General features: G+C 40.5%; 1 long non-coding RNA gene across 1 annotated transcript in view; it reads right to left on the reverse strand.

The window, feature by feature from the left end:
- Positions 1–4,179: 4,179 nt before the first annotated feature.
- LOC120384234 overlaps positions 4,180–21,289 on the reverse strand; it is a 109,783-nt gene continuing 92,673 nt past the window's right edge. Inside the window, exons 5-6 of the long non-coding RNA XR_005588698.1 lie at positions 8,603–8,758; positions 4,180–6,834 (exon numbers count right to left, since the gene is read on the reverse strand). This is a non-coding gene — a long non-coding RNA (uncharacterized LOC120384234). The remainder of the gene's footprint in view (positions 6,835–8,602; positions 8,759–21,289) is intronic.

The raw sequence follows: 21,289 nt of genomic DNA on the forward strand, positions 1-21,289 counted from the left end.
TTAGGTAATAAGATATACTAGGAACTTCACTGGTATCTTTATATTGCCTAATGGCAGCACATTTTTCGATTGCTGTCACTCTTAAAAGAGTTTTCCAGTCCAGGTCTCTCTGTTTGGTCAGTTCTGGGAAAGAAGCCTATATTTCACATATCACATTTTTTTAGACATTTGCTCTGTTTGTGGACATTTTTGAGAACCTCTGCATCAGATTCCATTATTCATTCAGAAATCATAACCACATCACAGTCAAATCTGAAGCAAACAAAGAGAAAATACATAAATTGTAGGTCACAGTACTTTATTGTATGCAACACCTACATACAAGTTGATTTATAATTGAAAAATAATGATGCTATTGCCTGTGGAATCAAAATATTTTTCACATGAAGCATGCCTCACCCCATTCTTAGCAGTTGACATGGCAACCCATCAATTTAAAATAAACTAATGTGCATAGTTTTCTTTATTTTTGTGAAAAAAGTAATCACCCCAAACTGGGTGAAGCTGTATTCATTTTAGTCAAAATATAGCGTGTGCCCATTTCTCTCTGAGTACCTTCCATGTACAATTTACTACATGGAAACAAGCCTAACTCCATCTTTAATCATAGAATATCAGGATTGGAAGGGACCTCATCTAGTCCAACCTGCTGCTCAAAGCAGGACCAATCCCCAGACAGATTTTCGCCCCAGATCCTTAAATGGTCTCCTCAGGGATTGAACTCACAAGCCTGAGTTTAGCAGGCCAATGCTCAAACTACTGAGCTATCCCTCCCCATTATGCTACTTTGCAGAATTACCACATATTTTTGTAATGTGTATGCACAGACCTTTTCAAAAAAAGGAGATGGGGATTTGCTCACTCAGATGGTACCAAAAAGTTGTTCGGCTTACTGTTTCTGAAAGGCTGCAGTGTAACACTACTTTATTTCTAAGAACCTGGAACTCTACCACACAACAATTACATACAGAAAGAGAGAAACAGAGAGGTACAACTCAACACACCTTGCTCCAGGCTGGCTTTTTTGCAGACTGACTGCTAATGATGCAGATCACATGCTTCCCTACAGGCCCTCTAACCTGCAAGCAGGACCAAGGAAATCTTTAAAACTTAAACTGATACCTTGTAATTTTAACACTGTATTCACAACTGCTATGTTCTTTTTCATTTAGACTTTTCATTTTCCTTACCATAAACTAGAGTTACACAGGTCTCACATAAAAATCAGTTAAGCCATGTTTTAAAGTGTTAAGGTACCTGTAGATTATCAGAGTCAGATCTTAAGCACTGAACATGTTTCTTTCATCTTTAAATATGGAGGGCAGTTTACTTGAATGGCCTTGCTTGTATCCAGGGAAGCCTAATTAAAATATAAGGCTACCGAGGTAAGTGCATAAATAATTTGCACTTCAAAAGGGACTCATAGCAAATGTAAATCCAAAACTGCAAAGTGTTTGTTACTTGAAATATGAATGATCAGTTGTTAAATAGCAGGCTAAATCTTTTGTGATATCGTTGTTCTGAAACAAGATATTGGCAAAAGTAAACCAGAGCCATTGATTCTGAAAATAGGCAACAAAAAATCTCATGTGTGATGACTAGAAAACAACAAACAAACAAATGTTGAAAGGATAAGAAGCAGCTAATTTTGATCTTTAATACAGAATATCTTCTTGAAATCCAAAGATTTTAAGCTTCTTCTCTTCCTGTATTAACATAATCAGATAATTCTGAAGAGTTAGTTAATGGGCTAGATTCTAATGCCATCTGCTGCATTTTTTTTCTGATTATTACTGACCCCGGGCCATTTTGGCAGCTGGGGATCAGCATCACCCCAGACATACCAGCTGTGCTAAGGGCTGTAGTGTAGGAGCTGCTTTGGCAGCAAATCAGTAGGTGAATATTTTCCCCCTGGCTCAGGAATCCTCAGGGTTCAAATCTGCTCTGGGGCAGGTGATCAGCAAAATACAGAATTAACAGACCCAAGACCTGGCCTGTGCAGGATATTGCAGGTAGTAGTTGAGGTCTTGAGAATCACTGGAAAACTATGATGGACTCATGTAAGGAAACCTGATTGTCATATTTGTAAAGACATTTTCCATTTCTCTCTAGTAACTGATGGAAATCTGTTATTTTTCAAAATTCAGAATGAGCTCAAACCATTTTTTATCACAGCTACCTCCAGGTCTCCTCCTGAGAAGAACTGATTACCTGAGTTGACTATGAGATCTTATGTCAAATGATCAGCATACATAAGGGGCTGCCCAAGACAGCCATGCCTTCAGTGTGCTTTATATTAAGCTTAGTAGATATCCTGGTTGGTGACACACAGAATTTATATAGTCAACATGCATGATCTCTGGAACTCTACAGAATGATAATGAATTTATCAACCATATTGTAATAAATGACAGTACCACATGGTCATTGCTGGGTGTCACCTGGAACTGCACCTAGTGGTGTGATCTGGCAATGGTTCAGACCAAGCTTTTGATCACATTTTGTTTCACATAGATTTTCACCATGGAGTTTCATATTTTCAAATTTCCAAAAGTTAACGTGAATTTTATTTAAAGCTGCCTGATTTCATCAGGTTTCAGGTTGGTGAGAAATAATTGATTTTCATAGGGCTTCATCCTCAAAGCACAACTCTGACCAGCTGACAGGTTTGTAGAACTCAGAGGAATTTCTAAAGAAATTCTAAAAATTACCATTTGTTGTTTGGTTTTGGGCTTCATCACAGAAGTTCTATAGAGCTCAGAAGCCTGATTCTTATCTCATTTACACCAGTTTTGCCTCCATTAACTTAAATGAAATTATTCCTGATTTATACTGACACAGGGTCTTATTGAGTCATTATTGCAGAACCATCTTGCTTCTAATTTGCCATCTCATCTATAGTTTTGTGGATGAACATTTGCCAGACTGTGGTTTATTAGCTTCAATCTTGGTTAGCAAGACTGACCATTTTCATTCATCAAAGTTTATATAATTAAATGTAAAGTAAATCTAAATATTGTGAATTCAGTTTTAAATTTTCTCAGTGTCTATTTTCCCCTGCCCCCAGGATTTCTTATCTCAATACTTGCTTTTCAGAAGTGAGAGTACTGTGAAGACTTCTCCAACAAAACTCAGAACTTAGCAGAAATTCAGCAAGAGGTTTGGAATTGATTTTTTTATATCAACCTGAGCTACATTTTGAGCAAATCCCTTCTCTCTCCATTCTCCTGCTTCTGAGGAGGGATTTATGCTTTGGTGTTGAAAATTAATTAAACTGAAAATAAACAAAATTGTCTAAGCCAACATGACTTGAGTTGTAGAATATTGCATGCAAAATTATAACTGGAGCTACCAGGACATATTACATATAGGTCATTGTTTGCATTGGCAACACTGACAAGAAATTGTTAAGCCTCATTAAAAATGTCCTTGTGTTCAAATTTCAAAATTCATACAAATATCAAAACTACCACACATGATCTGGATGAATTCATTTTGCCTGTGTGTGAATACAAAGTCCCTTCAATCAATCTGTCTCCTATATGTTTTTTGGTTGGCTTCATTCCCACTTATCTGTCCTGCTCATTTACTATGCTTAACTATTTCACTATTGTAATAATCTACATTTCCACTCAATTCTCAGTTTACTACTGGTTTTTAGACCTACCAGAGCTAAATCAGAGAAACTGATATCTTAAGCAGTTGCTTGGATGGAAAATATTCTTTGTGATGGTGATGATATGCAACATGAATAAGATATCTTTATAAAAAATGATTTTAACATGTTGGTCTTCCTTTCCATTGTAACTATTTTCCTCTGTATATGATGCACGTTATAACAACATACAGGAAGTTAGTAATACCTACAGTGTAAACAAAGGCTCCATATGTAATAAGCTAGATTTTCTTCATTTCTTCAGGAATAACAATACTATTTTTTCACCAAAGTGTCTGTGTCATGTCTGAATAGAAATAAGAGGAAAGTAGTAATTAGAGTAGGTTAAAATATATCCTCAAAGGATATTAAATATGCAAGAGATCATCCATGAAAATTAGACTGCAATAGGTTACACCATGTATTGGCTTATTTTGTAACATATCAAATTATCTCTCATGAATAAATATATCTAATAATGTTTAACTCTATAATTTAATACTACCCTATTAGAAATACTTTCTGACTCAACCTAACTGTGTATTTGATCTTCTATGATTATTAGATTCTAAGTACACAATAATTAAATGTGCAACTTGTACTGACTTCGGCAAACATTTCAAGAGACTATGCACTTTAATCCCTTTTAATAGCTAATTTCAATAAATACTAATACCAAGGCTTGATAATTTACTTGGATAATGGCGTGAGTTAAAGAATAGAGAGTGCTGTGAAAGCTACTGGATATATAGAAAGTTAGCTCCACTTTATCTGTTTTCTTACAGCAAAACAATTGACCACTTCTTAAACTATTCTGCATTCTTGTAAAACTGCACATTACAGGGTTCCCTTTCTGGGCAACAAAACTAACAAGAAAATAAGCTCTCTCAAGAGGCCTGAAACCACATCAAAGCTGGTGGTCTGAAACCCTCATGCTGATATACTGCCTCAAAGTAGTGTGTGGCCGAGCTTCGTGCCAGTTCATCTACCAAACAGCTCTGACCTTAAATGATCATCAAAACCTTCCAAGATTCCCTTATGGCTGAAACTAAACTGATCCAGATAACCCCATTGCACAGCCTGCTACCAACCTCACAGAACTGAAGGTCACTTTGAAAAGTGACTTTTTGTTAACAAGTACTCATAAAGTGAAGATAACTTACAAGGGCCCCCATAGAATACTAACCTACAGCCACCACTGCTTCTCTTCCTCTGGTAGCCGTAACCTGCTGGCCAATGGTCAGGTCTGTGCTCCAGTTGCCATGGAGAAGGTTATCAAAGATTTTGTGACTCTTTCTCCTTTTCCCAGGAAAGGCTGCAGGGATTATAGGTAGATTCTGTTCCCTTTTTTACCTTGCTACTACCCAGGAGGAATTAAGATTTGCTACTGTTTGCTAGTTCTTTAAAATTAAATTCATGAAGATATTAGCCCCCTGTGCCTTAAAAGAAATCAATATGAAGAGTGGAGCATTCAGCTAATTACCCCCCCTTTTCCAGGCACAAAGTCGCATTACAATGTGACATTGTGCTGCCCTCTTTTTCTGAGATGCTTTCCTGGCATATCAGAGTCTGAACTATGCAAGGACCCCTTACATCTGCTCTTGCAACCTGCTAATTACAGTATTGTAATTAACTGCACACTAAAGCAATTACCTTCATATATCACTGTGTATGACAAGCAAAGAGCAACTTCTAGCTGAGGGGGCTTAGCTCAGCTCTCACTGGCTCAGCCAGATGGGGCCTCTCTTTTTGCCTCACCTGATAAACCTGCTGCCTGAGGACCATGAGGTGCCTGATTGTACTTTGAGCTGTAATAATGTGCAAGATTTGTGCACACACATCATGGTCCAAATTCACTATGAACATAAATGGCACAACTCCACATAAGTCACTAACGCTGTAGTTTGGGACTCTGAAGTTAATGAAGTTAACCTGTTGACAAGGGAACCTCGCATCTACCGATTCCTCCGTCTGAACCTGCTCATCTGCCTTTAAACTGCTGTTTCTGATCTTAGGTTCCTGCAAAGAAATTGGGAGATCCTAGCAATATCTCACGCAACTCTTGATGTTGTCTCACGGAGTTCCTCTCATTCTTCATCATTTCAGTGCAAAAGTACCTATGTGCTCTCCAGGTCACCTCATCCTCAAGGATGGGTGATCTGTGAGGATCTGATCCTATTAATCATAGAACAGATAACTTTTATGCCTTATTGATGTGTCCCAGGCCTTATTATATTGGACTTTAAGTACCTTGATCTTCTCTCGGCACTGCTTACTACCCTGAGTGATGCTCATCTCAGTAGGTGCTAGATCACACAGTCATATACCAAAGTGTTGTGAATGATCAAGTTCAGCTGGCCCTGGATCTCCCTTGATGTTCATATGTCAGCCTCCATTCAGCTGTGGCACACTCCTAGGAAGGCCATCTTTGAGACATGATAATGCCAAAAACAGAGTAAAGTCAAAGAAGTTGATCAATATGAAAATAGCAAACAACTGAGTTCTACAGTGTTTGTGGCACCAAGTGGCTTCTAGCCAACATGACATCTGTGCAGGGGAGTCCAGAGAGAAGACCAGGCAGGCCGCTTAAGCAGTACTGTGGAACTGTAGTGGAGAACTATATGAACTATGGAGGCTATTACACAAACCATCCCTGTGCACATTAACATTGCACTGGCATAGTGTGGCACAATGGAGCATCATCTTGTAGTTAGCCTTCCTCAAAAAAAATCTGATCCAAAACAATGTGGTGAGCACCTGTGTGCCATTGCAAACAATTTTGTGTGTGAAAACAATAAGTGCTGCAGATGAGACAGGAGGACTGAATGTGGTTAGCCTGCCAAATGCATCTAGTGCAGACCAGACCACCTCTTGGTGGAGTCACTTCATTATCTAGCTAGGCAAGAAGAGCCTGCTATAAAATGTTAGTAGTATCCTTTGAAGTATGGGGGAAAAATGCAGACACATTAAAGTGCATTTTCTTTCTCTACACTTTGTTTCTTAAAATCAAACAAAACGGTCAGCTTTAGTCTTTGGTGCTGCTGGTCGCTTACATTCTGGAGGTGAGAAACAAAAGCAGCAAATGCATCTTTCTTCTTGAAGTACTGCTTGCAGCATGAGGCAGATCTAATCAAAGACAAATCACAAAGATTCCGATTTCTTCTGTTCAGTACTAACACCTAGGGGCAAGGTGGAAGAAGGAGATGTTTGATATCAAGGAATCACATTTCCCCACACCTTTTACCAACTGATTTAATGAACCACTGAATGGATTTATTCTACAAGGGAGAAAAAAGTATTAAATCATATCAAAACCTTTACTTTCATGGCACTTCTGTAGCAGCATGTCACAGCTAGTCATATATATTACATTTTTTATAATAGTTCCCTGGGCTGATCCAGCCAAAGGTATGTGGGTGACTTTCCAGAGATGTGTAGTCCAACTGAAACCAATGGAACTACTTGGGTGAGGAAAGTTACACAGATGTATAAGTGTCTACAGGATCAGGGCCTAGCTCAGGAAGAACAAAATAGCAGGAAACAAACAGCAGGGATGCCATAAGAATGAGGCTGCCTGCATGCAGTTCTTCGAAGTATAATTACAGCCGCACTGAAGCATGAATGTAGCCTAACATATTTGGAACTGCTGTAATCAGTGTAATCATGCTGCCATTTCATTTACTTTCACACATTCTGTTAAGGCATTAGGACTGCTGTGTAGGCTGCTGGAATGATACAGTTAATACTGCCCATTTATTTTGTTCATGCTGTTAAATAGTGTGGTTATGCTGCTATATTCATGCCGCTGTCATATGACTTTAAGTCTAAAGCAGCATACCCACTATAGAATACCTTCTGTAGAATAAGAATGGAAGGCAACAACTGTTTTTATTGGATTTTTTTAACCTTTATATAACCTATCATAGCTGCTGTTAATTAGCAGCACTGGGACCAAACAAAAATAACGGCCAATTCCCTCCAGTCAACTTGTTTCTTAGAATATCTATTATTTAGTAAAAAATAAAATAACGAGAACAACAAAAATAATCAAAAGAGATCTGCTATTTTAACCTTCCCAGAGTGCCCTACTTCCAGTATGTCTCCTTTAAGCAGGTGCATTAGCAGAGTAAAGAAATGTGACAGGAATTGCCTTTGAGATAGAGAGGATAATTAATTAAAATAGTACAGTTAGCTAAGTGAAGTAACAGCAGCAAAAGCAAGTAGGCAAGGTTTGACATCTGCATTGCTACACACACCCCTTGGAAGAGATGACAGGTGCTGACTTGCAATATAATAAAATACTAATGCATTATATTAATTGCTAGGCAGATCTCAGTCAGTGAGACTCTTCAAGGCAGTTTGCATTAAACATAACAAAAACAAGTTAAAGTAGAATAGCGGAAAAATCAGATCATGGATTTGATGCTAAAGATGCTGCTGCTGTTGGGTTATTTTGATTTTTGTTTGTTGTCAACTATCACATAAAAAATTTAATTTGTCTGGAATTGAAGGGTAGCAGTTAAACACATTAATGGTATTTTCCATAAATAGGGGTGTCACATTTCTGGAACAACTTAAATAACGTGAAAAAATAACAAGTTGAGATTTTAATTAAAATCCAACACTGTGATGGCTATCTAAGAATTTAAACAATAAATAAGCTAAAGAGTGAAATCTACAAAACAATTAAAGAAATAATGCTCTTCAAATCAGTTAAGCACCCTGAGTGTGCATCAAGAGGTAATCCCATTAATTGTACATTTATATGCTATGCGTATCTTTGCAAGCATTTTGAAAGAAAGTGGTGCAGAAGACACAGGTGCCTAAATTAATAAACATTAGAAAAATCAGCAAGAGATTTAACTACATTGGTTATTGTTTTCAATTATTAAATAATTAGTTTGAACATCTTTGTACACCTGGTCTCAAACCATGGGATTCAATTACCTTGAATGGCTTTGGGCTTCTATTTGATCACTTAACACTGAATTTGCAAAGTGCAGGGCAATAAGAAGAATATTTGGCAGAAGACGTTGAGATTTCCCAGAAGTTTTCCAGAAAAAAAAACCACCAATCAGAACATTCAGATTTGCAGAGCTGTGGCTGTAATTAATAAAGTTAGTTTCATTAAAGGTTTTTTTTAAAAGAAAATCAGAGCTAAAGAATCATGTTGCAGGCAAAAGGTTGAGTAACATCATTTAAGACTCCTTCCACAGAGATATTTATCTTTTTGGCACATGCATGTTTGATGTGATAATTAAAGAAATTTGTCACACATTCCTCCCATTCTTCCTTCCTTTTACAATACACATTGTAGCAATGCAAAGGTTTGTCTAACTTAGCTTCCAGAGCTCCAGCATACATCATTTACTCTTGCCCTGAGGGTTGCACACTGAGAATTATATATGCACTGAAATATCCCAATAGATTTGTAAACAACATCATTTAGAGGATTTGTGATAAAGATTTTTTAAAATCTCTAACTCATCTTCAAAAAAGCTTCAGTACAAAATTTCAGCTTTAGATTCATGTTCAGATAAAATGTATGAGGCCTGATCCAAAGCCCACTGAGATCAATGGAAAGACTCCCACTGACTTCAATGGACTTCGGATCAGTCCTGATGCACATATATTTTCCTAGATGAAATTATTATCAAACACCAGAACAACCCTACCCATATGACGAACACATTTCTACTGAATCCATCAAAATAAACGTAAACATGAACTACAGGTGTTTTAAATAGGAATTTTCACACTCCGAATATGATCTTCTATACAGAGATGAAATCAGTCATATAAGAACCATACTTGTCTTTGCATGATATGTCTATAACTCAGGATGTAATAAAGTATATTTTAAAACTAAGCAAAGTACCATGTGAAATGCTCCAGTTATATTAAAATAATAATTTTCAATTTATAACTGCAATATAATACAAATTAGGTTCTCCTTGGTCACCAGATAGTTTTAATGTTTGCAGACCATGCATCTCATCAAGGCATCCATCCCTTAAAATCTTACACATATCTGCGTAAGATTAAACTGAATGGGACTACTAGCAGGCATCAAGTTATTTTTCTAGGCATGTATGTTTCAAGGTCAGAGCCCTAAAAGGGCATGAATTAATCTTCTGTAAAGCAGGATTTCTCCATCCTACAGTGCAAGGTTCCTACTAGAAATGGCCATCATATAAAGACCGTACATTATTATATGGAATATCTATACTGTATATGAGGTTTTCTTGACTGTGTGTTCTACACACTGGTAAGGAGAGGAAAATGAACTTATTTTCTGTATTTAAAAAAGATCACTCAGACCGCTTAAAGCAAGCCGCTGATGCTCAGATTTTTAAAGGTATTTAGGCATTGCTGCACTCAGCACTGACTGTCAATGGGATTTCGGCTTGTAAGTGCCTAATTTTGAAAATTAAATTTAGGCTCCGAATTTAGTTAGGCATTACAATGCTGAGCACTGCAATGCCTACTTACCTTTAAAAATCTGGGCATGAGACCTTAAAAAAGTACAACAGAAAAATTACATGGTGGTAAGTGCTTCTGAATGGAAGCTTGAGAGTGTTTCCCAAATCTTGAAAAACTCTAATTGTCAAGAAGCAATTACCCCAATATCAAAACAGAACAAAGTAGGAAAGAGTGACAGAGCAACAGGGTGATTTTAGTCTAGGACTGTGTCCATATAACATCCTGATACGTGGGCTTCCCACTGATACAGAAGCAATGACAATACTAACAATCATCAGCTACAGCCTCAGACAATGGTATTTGATTAAGAGGACCTTTTGGAACAGGGCACAAAAATGTACTGTTTTTGTGGTATTATTTTAGGCTAGCACAAGGATCAAAAGTCAAAGCAAGGTATTTCCAGGTCTTATAAAACTTCACAGCGAACATTTCTGAATGTGACTCTTCATGGTCAATCAGAACAGCCTTGCCACTGGGACAGCTGAACAAATTATTAATGGGGAATAAGTTACTTGAAGAATGTAACCTTTTTTTTCTTCAGACTAAGTAATGTCAACAAGAAGAGTGCAATTTCCCAAAATTAATTATTGAATTGAATTAATTCAACAAACTTTTATGCAAGTTTGTTTGGGGATTTTTTTCCTACTCTGTGGATTGACTGTGAGCAGTTCCCCGAAAGGATTCAATGCTTAATAGTTGAGCTGTGTTGGCTAGTTGTGACCCTCTATTGGGTAAGCATATGTATGAATGCTGGCATGTGCAGGCTGAACATTTGCTATCCCCAGCCATTTGTATGAGTAAAACTTAGAGTTGCATAATGGAAAAGACACAGAACCTAGGGATTTGGAAATCCATTATCTCTGCAAAGACACACAGGTTCTGTCAAGGATGATGGCAGTAACAATAGCAAGTTAGGGCTAAAAGGCATTTATCAAACTACCTATTAGCTACAAATTGATGGTCTGCTTGAAAGTTCCAAGCAGAATCTTAAGGCCATGTTAACGAGGTGGCCTTTAACATCAAAGAGATTTGTGGCTGTACTCAGTCTTAGATACTGCAAGCTTTAATGAGGTATTTACCATTTGAACTGCTGTAAGGTAGGCAAGTGCAAATGCCATTTCTGTTAAGATTATTGACCTTTGCCCTCCAAATAAGGTAGGAGCCGGAAAGAGCATATGGCTAGTTAAAAAAAACTTCTGTGAAAAAGGCAAGGAGGATCAAAATATATGTTTGTGATCAGTGTAATTATATATACATATAAATATATATATGAGAAAGCAAGAGAGTGATGCAGGTAATTATTGTATAATAATTCATACTTAACATCCAGATCCATCATTATATTGTTAGAAATTGATTCAGTAACTTGACATCAGAAAGTCAAATTTGATTGTGGTTCTTTGATAGTTAGGTCCATAGACTATTTATGGAGGGTCCCTTTATATGTCAATGACATAAAAAATAAGGTAGGAAATGGAAAGTCTCTTTATTTCTACACTTACAGTAACTGTTACATTTAAATTAAATATACAGTCCATCTATTGGGACATATTTAATCAGGACAAAATGTTTTATTAGAATATCTACCAGATGATTTTTCATCATGACAATGAATAGTATGTCACAGTTCCAAGGATAGCTGCACCTAGTCCCTTCTGTGGTCTTTCTGAGCTCACACCCATACGTGTCACATCTCATGTCTAGGACTGGCTGGGAAACAAGAAGCTCAAATCAGGTGTTCAGAGAGGTCTTAGAACCTTACAGCAAATCTTAGCTGAGTTTTACGTGAACCTGGATTCTTTTTGTGAGTGCTTGGTGAGGATTTATGGTTTGGAGTTGAAATTGTGCAACTTCAAACCAAGCAAAACTAAATTGTTTTTCCTCTTGTTTTGTTTTTTTGGCTGAGGGTAAGGGAAGTGTTGGTTATTTCTAAGTTGAGTTTCATTTTGAGCTTTTGGGTTCAATATCTACAACTCAAAAGTTAAACGCTGTCAGCCTGAATCCATGCAAGCTGACAACAGAAAATTGTCCTTATGAACCCCATAGAATTACAAATATCATTTTTTGCACAGATCTAATTAAAATGTGCTGAATTAGGTGTTAAACAGGTAAAATCCTGAGCTCCAGTCTTTTAATGCAAAAATTGTCAATTAAAGATTAAATGAAGATGAGGTTATGATGAAACACAGCTATAATCTAATCATAATCCTTTTTATTCTTGATATTTCATGTTGCAAGGTTTATTTTTTATTATTTCTGTTAAGTTTTTGCTCCTATGTATTCAGTGTATCATCTTCTATCTTATGCAATCTCCTAATTAAGTGGATTCTATTGTAGTTTTTATCATCTTTAAGATACCTATACTTGTAACACTAATACATGTCTCAGTTGTTTAAAATCCTTTGAGATATAACAACTGCCTGGGACTATATAATATTCAATATTATCAGTCTACATTGACTGCATATTATCAATTTCATCTCACTAATAAAAATGGATACATCTCAGAAAGGTTAAGAGGTAGAGATTGAAATCCTAACCTATTTCATCTGCAAATCTAGAAAGAGAGCTTTACAATTACCTATTATTTCCAGTACTTGCTGTTGTAGTTAGGTTCCAAATACTATGAAGATAGATTTTCTTGGGGTATTTCAGCATTTCCTCTGTTCAGTGAAGGTCAAAAATTAAAATGTAGGATGGTGTAAAAAATAAACAGATAAACTTTTTGAAGCTACCAGATTTGGCTGGTGTAGTTCTGTCTCAGCTAGGGTTAGTGGGCCATATCAGTTATTCTTTTCACACTTGTTTAATAAATCAAATGGGTGGGGGGGGGATGTTGATCTAGTATGTCAGCGGAAGCCCAATTATAAAATTGTATCCTAAGTACAACCCACCTATAATATATTATCCTCTCCAAAATTGTGCCCTCATTCCCCACCTGTCACCTCTTCACAGTGAAATCTTGCAGCAGCTCGTGCGAGCCACTGGATCCTCTTTCACCCCCTTTGGCTCTTCTTCCCTGCCAGCCAACCTTGGAAGGGAGCAATGACCAGGGAGGAAGAAAGGCTGCTCTGGGTATCCTAGCTGCCCCAGAACCTTTCCTAGGTATCTGTTGAATCACCTGCCTACACACCACCTTATCTCCAGGTCAGATGTGGGAGGAGGGTTAAGGTAGGTGCCTCTGTCTAGTAGATGGGAAATAGCCTGGAATAACTGACTTGTACAGAGGTCTCAGAACAATTACTCATGAGGGAATTCTGCACCACTGAGCAATGCAGAATTTTGCAGAAATTAAAGTTGTGCACACAGAATTTCCTTTTCCCACACAGGAATGGGCTGCAGTGCTTCTAGCCACCACTAGGGGTCATTGGACCCAGCGGATCCCAGTTCACACATAGAAAACACTGCTGAGGGGAGGGAGAGGGAGATAGAGGGTTCTGGGCAGCTGCAGTTCCCAGCACGTCCTAAGGGAAGGAGAGGGTGGTGCGCAGGAAACTCCATGCAAGACTGGGACCGAGCATCAGGCTGATTCTCTCTCTGGGAGGAGGTGTGGGCATCTGGGCAAGAGGGGACCTCATGGCTGGGCTCTGGGGGGAAGGGGATGCATGCATCTGGGCCACGGGAGGCCCCACGGCAGGCCTCGGGGGGTGGGGTACAGGTATCTGGGCCAGGGGGGCCCAGAGGCTGGGCTCAGGGGTGAGGGAAGGGGGCAGAGAAAGAGGAACTGGGTTGTCATAGGAGGTTCTTTAACTCTCTGCTCCTGGGGGCATTTGTGTGTGTGTCTCTGTAATATTATAGGCGTAGTTGCTGACAGCTATTTTGAAATAAATTACCAAAATAACTGAAACTGGCGTGATGATGTAGTTATTTTGACAAATAAAATGTGCAGAATTTTAAAATATTGTGTGTAGGATTTTTAATTTTTGGCACAGAATGCCCCCAGGAGTAAACACTGTTAGGGCCCTCAGCTCTTGGTGCCTCCACAGCCTCCTCTGTTCTTGGCTGTTCCTCTCCAGATTCCAGCTCTGATCCAGCTGACGGTATGGGGAAGCAGAGAGGCTGCCAGCTGAGGAGTAACTGCAGGAAAATGCTTGCTACTTGCACTTAGCCCCGCAGGATGCTTGAGGCTCCAGTTGGGTTGAGAGGAGGCTGAGTCCTGCCCATTGGCAGTCCAGATATCAAATTCTAGACTTGCCCCTGCAGGAGTGAGGCCGGCAGCTCCGCCTCCTTTGAACCATGTAGTTAGAGTAACTGTAAACCTGGGCTGGAAAACAGAAGAGCCCACTAGGTAACTGAAATAAAGCAAAAGCAGCAACTGCTGCTTGGGGGCCCATCATAGGGACAAAGGCTACAAGAGCAGAGTAATATGTTCTTTTTGGTGGGAAAAGGGGCTTAGTAGTGAACATTAATTGCCCCAGCAAATCCTTTAGTAGATTCACTGAGTCTGGCAATAGAGCCCCTAAAGCAATTTCCCCACTTTTTCAAGCATCTGCCTTTCCCGGGGTGTAAGGACCTTGCTTTCAGGCTGCCTGTCTAGCTCCCCTATCTGCATCCTTGTTGTCACATCTGTATTATTACAGTGACTCTCAGCATCCACAGCCTCACCCACTGCAGGAACAAATCAAAGTGTTTGGGAGGCAGCATATCAATTTGATTTTGTGCCATAACACCAGTCACTTCATGGTAAGTAGGATTATTTTAAAGTCTTTTTTCTTCCTTTATACTGTCTCTCTGAGGCCATACCCAGAGCCCAAATCACCCCTTGAGCTGCCTTCTCTCTAAACACTGCACATTCACCTTTTGTGATTGTATAAAAGAGAAAACCTTTGCTCTTATGAAAAGGATAAACTGAAACAGTCACTTATCTGGCTGAAGAGCTGCACACTAGACCAATCTAAAAAACACTTCTCAAATGCCCTCTGCTGGATGCAGCCAGCCCTCGTGGGTTAGGATGTCTCAGTCACTGACAGAATCACTTTGATACTTGCTAATGAAGATTGCACTGAATAAGGTAAGCTGGGCCCTGATGCTGATCTCAAAGCTGTGTGGCTCCACCGGAAACAGCTGAACACAAGTGCAATAATAAAGTATCAACTGTGAAGCGCTGGCCCTTTAAGAAATTGGTCTTTTCTCTTGGGTGTCTGTACTTGCTGGTTTCTAGTTGCTGAACAAGGGGCTTTTCTCCTTACTCTCCTCCATTCTTCCCCAGGTTATATACACACACACACACACACACACACACACACACACACACACACGCACACGCACCACATTTTTAAACAAGAAAACCACAATTTTTCAGCATCCAAGATAGTGTCTGCTGCAGTGCAACACCTCCTGGAACGCCTCGGGTTAGTGACATTTTTGCACCCTCTGGACACTGGAGTTTTCAAAACTGTAGGGCCAATGAAGGAGGACTTCAGTCTATAGTAAAAGGAGTTAATGCCACATAAGACCCAATCCTACTCCCATTAGAGACAATGGGAATTATGCCATTGACTTCAAAGAGAGCAGAGCTATCCCTTTAGAGTATATTTCATGCTTCCACAATCTTGGCTAGCTTAGTGCAAATTAAATGTTGAGCTATCTTGCCAGAACCCATAAGTATTCCATTAGACTCTAGAGGATTTGGCTAATTTCAGTCCAATATTTACTAGTTTTACAGAGTATGGCAAAATTCATCTCTGGGATAAACCCACTGAAGTCAGTTTAATGTCACTAATGAGTTTGGCCCTATATCTCTCTATTACTGTATAACCATACAGACTGTGAAGGCATGATAGATGTATGCATGTCAGGGCCGCCCAGAGGATTCCGGGGGCCCGGGGTCTTCGGCGGCAGGGGGCCCTTCCGTTCCAGGACCCGCCGCCAAAGTACCCCGAAGACCCGCGGCGGGAGCCCCCCGCCGCCGAATTACCGCCGAAGCGGGACCCGCCGCCAAAGCGCAGGCCGGTCTTCGGGGGTAATTCGGCGGGGGGGGGGTCCCCGCCGTGAGCCTTCGGGGCACTTCGGCGGCGGGTCCCGGCACAGAAGGGCCCCGCCGCCGAGACCGGGCTGCGCTTCGCGGCGGCGGGTCCCGCTTCCCCCGCCCGGCCCCAGCCTCTTACCCAGCGCGTCTCGGCGGGGCCAAAGCTCCGTCCCGCTCAGAGCCGCGTGGTGAGGGGGCGGGGCTGTGAGCTCAGCCCGGAGCTCGCAGCCCCGCCCCTTCCCCATGCCGCTCTGAGCGGGGCGGGGCTCAGGCCCCGTTGGAGCTCCCAGCCCCGCCCCCTCATCACTCGGATCGGGGCGGGGCTCAGGGGCTCGGCCGGAGACTCGGCGCTTGATGCGCTGAGGCTCCAGGAGAGGGGCGGAGGCGGGAGCCTCCGCTCTTCTCTTGGGGGCCCCTGCGGAGCCTGGGGCCCGGGGCAAATTGCCCCCTTTGCCCCCCCCCTCTGGGCGGCCCTGATGCATGTTAACCCCTCTTCAGAAACAAAGATTATAGACAATACATACTAAATGTTTTAAGAACTGTAAACAGTCATCATATCATGTATTGAACATACAGCAACATGTTCATGCCTCCAGGTCTTTCAAGGAATGGTCAATACAATGCATGGTCTCATGACTCGGTAAATGTCATAGTGCCCAACAGACCTACAAGGAATGAAATTCTTCAGCTTTCAATCATTTCTGCTTTGCGTAAAGTACACTTACAAGTAGCCACGTAGTATCTCCAGAGAGTCTCACCATGACACAGGGATGCTAACAATGTATTTCTGAAATACTATCCCCCAAAGTAATACCTAACTTAGTGGAAAGGCATTGTGGCAATATCATTGGAATCAGGATACACGGGTTGCATCCCCTGGAGTTCTGCAAGTGATGTCACGGATAAGTCAGTTCATCTCTCTTTATATCTTTCATCATTTGTCATGTAAGCGCTGTGGGGCAGGAACGATCTTTTACCATGTAGTGCCCATCTTTAAAAAAGGGAAGAAGGAGTATCTGGGAAACTACAGGCCAGTCAGCCTCACCTCAGTCCCAGGAAAAATCATGGAGCAGGTCCTCAAGGAATCAATTCTGAAGCACTTAGAGGAGATGAAAGTGATCAGGAACAGTCAGCATAGATTCACCAAGGGCAAGTCATGTCTGACTAACGTAATTTCCTTCTATGATGAGATAACTGGCTTTGTGGATAAGGGGAAAACAGTGGATGTGTTATTCCTTGACTTTAGCAAAACTTTTGATACAATCTCCCACAGTATTCTTGCCAGCAAGTTAAAGAAGTATAGGCTGAATTAATGGAATATAAGGTGGATAGAAAGCTGGCTAGATCATCAGCTCAACAGCTAGTGATCAATTGCTCCATGTCTAGTTGGCAGCCAGTATCTAGCGGAGTGCCCCAAGGGTTGGTCCTGGGGCCGGTTTTGTTCAATATCTTCATTAATGATCTGGAGGATGGCGTGGACTGCACCCTCAGCAAGTTTGCAGATGAGGCTAACCTGAGAGGAGTGGTAGATATGCTGGAGGGTAGGGATAGAATTCAGAGGGACCTAGACAAATAACAGGATTCGGCCAAAGAAACCTGATGAGGTTCAACAAGGACAAGTGCAGAGTCCTGCACGTAGGACAAAAGAATCCCATGCACTGCTACAGTCTAGGGACTGAGGGGCTAGGCAGCAGTTGTGCAGAAAAGGACATAGGGGTTACAGTGGATGAGAAGCTGGATATAAGTCAACAGTGTGCCCTTGTTGCCAAGAAGGCTAACGACATTTTGGGTTGTATAAGTAGGAGCATTGCCAGCAGATCAAGGGATGTCATCATTCCTCTCTATTCGGCATTGGTGAGGCCTCATCTGGAGTACTGTGTCCAGTTTTGGGCCCCACACTACAAGAACGATGTGGAAAAATTGGAAAGAGTCCAGCTGCAGTGGGGGAGGTTTGGGTTGATATTAAGAAAAACTTTTTCACTAGGAGAGTGGTGAAGCACTGGAATAGGTTACCTAGGGAGGTGGTGGAATCTCCTTCCTTAGAGGTTTTTAAGGTCAGGCTTTACAAAGCCCTGGCTAGGATGATTTAGTTGATGTTGGCCCTGCTTTGAGCAGGGGGTTGGACTAGATGAGCTTCTGAGATCCCTTCCAACCCTGATATTCTATGATTCTATGTGTTTGGGGAGTGCCTACAACAAATGGGCCCCAGTCTCAGTTGGAGCCTCTAGGCACTACTGTCATAAACATAATAATCTTCTTGATTTTGATTCATTTATTAATGATCTACTATAAAGTAGATATTTATAAAAGTACAGAACAAGGGCTTACAGGCATGGGTGTGCAACAAATAGCATGGAAGTATCCTTCATAGGGGGAACGGAACAAGCATGATGCTGCTCCTTTTCTGAGAAACCATGCTCCAAATTCTTTATATAGAAACTTGATCATTCAAGCAGCTGTCAGCAGGAAATGTTGCTCTACACATTTTCTGAAATGTTTTAATTATGTAATGACACCTTGTTGTCACACAAGTATTATAAATAATGCTCAGTGTTGCTGTTTGTTTGAAGAGCACCACAGGGTCTTTTCATATTACCACTCCTCTCTAGAGAGAGAGAGAGAGAGAAATTGACATTATTTATAATAGCATTTCAGAGGTTATTAATGATTATTACTATTATTATTAAAAAAACTCCTGGCTTCATTGCTGACTGTTGATGCAAAATTGGGCACTTCAGCAGAAAGTCTGGTTGGGGAAAACAAAAACAAAAGAAAAAATAAAAATCAAATGTTGCTTCTAAATAAACAATTATTATGACTTTGAAGCATAACATAAAGTGTCTCATTGATTTTGTCCCAGAGGACAGGTGTAAAGAATGAATAATCAAAGAAGCGATGAAGCATATAATATTAGTGCATGCAGCAATGCTTGTGCGGTATTGCTTTTAATCCATTCGTTCACCTTTGACCCTCTGCATTCAACTGCTAGCAATGATGGAAAGGCAGGTGCGAGGTACTAATATGTTATCATTCATAACAAAATCATTCAATTTCTATCCAAATACAGATAAAGCAGCTGGGGATGTAATGTCACTCGGTTACTCATATTATTGTTCCTTTCCTCAGCCTAAGAATGGGACATCAGGTCTATATAGTCTAGTTTTAATATAAAAATAATAAAGGGTAATATGTTTTCATCTGGAAATGTTGGGTGTGTTCTCATTCTCAAGCCAGGTATTGTTAAGGGTGCAAATGCTTTCCTTAAAAACAGATTTTCCATTTAAGGGCCTACCCCACTCTATTGCTAATGCAATGCCTCTCCTTCCCTCTATTCCCACACAAGTAGAGCTCTCCGAGAGTAGAACTAGAACAGTTGCTTTGTACAATGGGTGAGAGGGATAGCTCAGTGGTTTGAGCATTGGCCTGCTAAATCCAGGGTTGTGAGCTCAACCCTTGAGGGGGCCCACTTAGGGCTCTGGGGCAAAATCAGTACTTGGTCCTGCTAGTGAAGGCAGGGGGCTGGACTTGATGACCTTTCAAGGTCCCTTCCAGATCTATGAGATAGGTATATCTCCATATATTTATTTAAGGGGATGTGGATGGGACCTGCCTATGGGGACAGCCATAATATGGTGCATGTACCTGACATGGCTTGGAGCTCAGCTAATTGCCCAATAATGTGCAAGAAGGGAGTTGGAGGGAGGGAAGGGATGGTCATAGGACCAGACAATCCACTGTTGCATGGATCCTTCAGTCATTATCCCCTGGGCTGTGGTGCGCTAGGATTAATTGGGCTATTCCAACCATTAGATAGAAGCAGCTTCAGTGGAGCTTCTCTGTAGCCTTGGGGAGCTCTCTTCCCTCAAGGGCCTTGGTGGCCAGCCAAGATATTTGCCAATGTTACAGGGACTGAATTTGCTCTATAAATTCCCCCAAACATAAATTAAAAAGTTTAATGTCTGATGTGGATCCTGTGAAGATGGAAGGTAGGAGAGTGGTAATGATCATCCCCAAAGAAAGAGGTGAGTGTACTAGTGGTGATAGATGTGTCTATATCCTTAGAACGGTCTTCCTTATCTTAGCCTTAGAACTCACTTTTATTTTGAAGGATTCCTCTGTGTTGCTTTTAGACTCTTATCCCCATTTTCTCCACGTGGCACCCCATCTTTGAGCGATCATCTGTTAGTCTCTTTGGTGCAGCCATCACTGCTGCAACACTACTGAGCAGCAGGGATGGTGCTAAGAAACAAACACTCCTTAACCATCAAGAGCTAAATAAACTGGGTCAGGGCTTCTGCTAGACCTAAGCCAGATGAATAAGAAATACATCTTTGACTGCTATTGTGTGCATGCATTTGTGAAAGCTGTGACTGTTCATTGCCATTTGGCTTACAGGTGCACTATGTAACTATATAAACAGTGCAGAGAAGACCGATTATAGTGGTCATGAATGGGCTACTTCAGGTTCACAATTATTATAAACTGATGAAGTTTGTGGGCACAAAGTGGCATTCTAGGATACTGAAACAGTTTTCTCTTTGGGTCAGTTGTACCTCTTAGTCTCCCTAACCCTGGTCTCCCGCAACAAAGAGCAAAACCTTCTTCCCAGACTCTAATCTAGAGCCTATCACCAATAAGTTGGCATTTGACCCTAATTCTAGACAAACTTTTAAAAAATGTTTGGCGTCTATATAATGTAGGTTATATTTTAGCAGCGTCAGTGTATTCTATAGTAATGTACAATTAGAGAGAAAAATAAAGGCTTTGATGTTCATGACGACTGTATTTTTTAAATGTAATAATGTGTGTGTAATATATATTATATAAAGGCTATATGCCATGGTTAAATCATTTTAAAGAAAAGTTTATAGCAGAGATTGGAGAAAATGGTTTGGTCTAAGTAAATAAAATAATAACAAAATAAAACAACCACTAGCTCTTATATGTCATTTTTCATCTCAGATGGGGAAACTGGAAGTAGAAGTGACTTGCCCAAGGTCACCAAGAAAACCAGTAGCAGAGCCAGAAATTGAACCCAGATCTCCTGAGTCCCAGGCCAGTGCCCTAGCCTAGGGACAATGGTTGTTATCCAAACATCAAGATTTGCAAGCAATTACAATTCACCATACTGCAGCAGTCTTAGATATTAGTGTACCTTAGACACCACTCCATGGTGAACACTA

Source organism: Mauremys reevesii, linkage group 16 (genome assembly GCF_016161935.1).
Source record: "Mauremys reevesii isolate NIE-2019 linkage group 16, ASM1616193v1, whole genome shotgun sequence".
Taxonomy (NCBI): domain Eukaryota; kingdom Metazoa; phylum Chordata; order Testudines; family Geoemydidae; genus Mauremys; species Mauremys reevesii.